Source organism: Triticum aestivum, chromosome 5D, assembly GCF_018294505.1.
Source record: "Triticum aestivum cultivar Chinese Spring chromosome 5D, IWGSC CS RefSeq v2.1, whole genome shotgun sequence".
In the NCBI taxonomy this organism is placed as follows: Eukaryota; Viridiplantae; Streptophyta; class Magnoliopsida; order Poales; family Poaceae; genus Triticum; species Triticum aestivum.
The window spans coordinates 71396620-71398568 of NC_057808.1; the positions used below are offsets into that span (position 1 = coordinate 71396620).

The window sequence follows — 1949 nt, forward strand, 5'->3', positions numbered from 1 at the left end:
GTAAGTAGTATATATAGGGCATTATCCATTATTAGGCAACGGTTGTAATGGTAGTAAGAATGACAATCATCTTTGCAGTGGACCTGGGAGTGGCAAGCATAAGAGACGAAGGCGGGGGTAACATTTCGGATGAGATCATACCAGGACTAAAGCACCGGATCCCATCAGAACTCCGAAGTTAAGCGTGCTTGGGCGAGAGTAGTACTAGGATGGGTGACCTCCTGGAAAATCCTCGTGTTGCATTCCCTTTTTAATTATTTTTTCCGCCTCGTGACAAACATATCGCATGTGCGCGATATATATTAACCCCGTTATATTATTTTCGACATTTGCGATATGTTTTAGCTCGCTGCTCATTGGTCACGCGTCTAGAGGCGGCTTTGTGGCGCGAGGAGCGCGTTCTGAAAGGGGTAAAAAAATACGTGTTGCTGCGGTATAGAGGGAGGGATGGAAACCATGGTAAACTCGTCTCCGTGTTTGAGAGGGGGGGAGTAAGTAGTATATATAGGGCATTATCCATTATTAGGCAACGGTTGTAATGGTAGTAAGAATGACAATCATCTTTGCAGTGGACCTGGGAGTGGCAAGCATAAGGGACGAAGGCGGGGGTAACATGTCGGATGCGATCATACCAGCACTAAAGCACCGGATCCCATCAGAACTCTGAAGTTAAGTGTGCTTGGGCGAGAGTAGTACTAGGATGGGTGACCTCCTGGGAAGTCCTCGTGTTGCATTCCCTTTTTAATTATTTTTTGCACCTCGTGACAAACATATCGCATGTGCGCGATATATATTAACCCCGTTATATTATTTTTGACATTTGCGATATGTTTTAGCTCGCTGCTCATTGGCACGCGTCTAGAGGCAGCTTTGTGGCGCGAGGAGCGCGTTCTGAAAGGGGTAAAAAAATACGTGTTGCTGCGGTATAGAGGGTGGGGTGGAAACCGTGGTAAACTCGTCTCTGTGTTTGAGGGGGGGGGGAGTAAGTAGTATATATAGGGCATTATCCATTATTAGGGAACGGTTGTAATGGTAGTAAGAATGGCAATCATCTTTGCAGTGGACCTGGGAGTGGCAAGCATAAGGGACGAAGGCGGGGGTAACATGTCGGATGCGATCATACCAGCACTAAAGCACCGGATCCCATCAGAACTCCAAAGTTAAGCGTGCTTGGGCGAGAGTAGTACTAGGATGGGTGACCTCCTGGGAAGTCCTCGTGTTGCATTCCCTTTTTAATTATTTTTTGCGCCTCGTGACAAACATATGGCATGTGCGCGATATATATTAACCCCGTTATATTATTTTTGACATTTGTGATATGTTTTAGCTCGCTGCTCATTGGTCACGCGTCTAGAGGCGGCTTTGTGGCGCGAGGAGCGCGTTCTGAAAGGGGTAAAAAATACGTGTTGCTGCGGTATAGAGGGAGGGGTGGAAACCGTGGTAAACTCGTCTCCGTGTTTGAGGGGGGAGGAGTAAGTAGTATATATAGGGCATTATCCATTATTAGGAAACGGTTGTAATGGTAGTAAGAATGAGAATCATCTTTGCAGTGGACCTGGGAGTGGCAAGCATAAGGGACGAAGGCGGGGGTAACATGTCGGATGCGATCATACCAGCACTAAAGCACCGGATCCCATCAGAACTCCGAAGTTAAGCGTGCTTGGGCGAGAGTAGTACTAGGATGGGTGACCTCCTGGAAAATCCTCGTGTTGCATTCCCTTTTTAATTATTTTTTGCGCCTCGTGACAAACATATCGCATGTGCGCGTTATATATTAACCCCGTTATATTATTTTTGACATTTGCGATATGTTTTATCTCGCTGCTCATTGGTCACGCGTCTAGAGGCGGCTTTGTGGCGCGAGGAGAGCGTTCTGAAAGGGGTAAAAAATACGTGTTGCTGCGGTATAGAGGGAGGGGTGGAAACCGTGGTAAACTCGTCTCCGTGTT

The 1949-nt window shown here is 47.0% G+C and overlaps 4 non-coding genes across 4 annotated transcripts; all 4 read left to right on the forward strand.

The window, feature by feature from the left end:
• Window positions 1–127: 127 nt before the first annotated feature.
• Window positions 128–246, forward strand: LOC123126706 (5S ribosomal RNA). The gene has a single exon (XR_006461931.1). It is a non-coding gene; the product is annotated as a 5S ribosomal RNA (ribosomal RNA).
• A 372-nt stretch (window positions 247–618) lies between these two features.
• LOC123126520 (5S ribosomal RNA) lies at window positions 619–737 on the forward strand. Its single transcript, XR_006461758.1, has one exon. It is a non-coding gene; the product is annotated as a 5S ribosomal RNA (ribosomal RNA).
• Window positions 738–1109: 372 nt separating this feature from the next.
• On the forward strand, window positions 1110–1228 carry LOC123126479 (5S ribosomal RNA). The gene has a single exon (XR_006461719.1). It is a non-coding gene; the product is annotated as a 5S ribosomal RNA (ribosomal RNA).
• A 371-nt stretch (window positions 1229–1599) lies between these two features.
• LOC123126528 (5S ribosomal RNA) lies at window positions 1600–1718 on the forward strand. Its single transcript, XR_006461765.1, has one exon. It is a non-coding gene; the product is annotated as a 5S ribosomal RNA (ribosomal RNA).
• The last annotated feature ends 231 nt before the right edge of the window (window positions 1719–1949 follow it).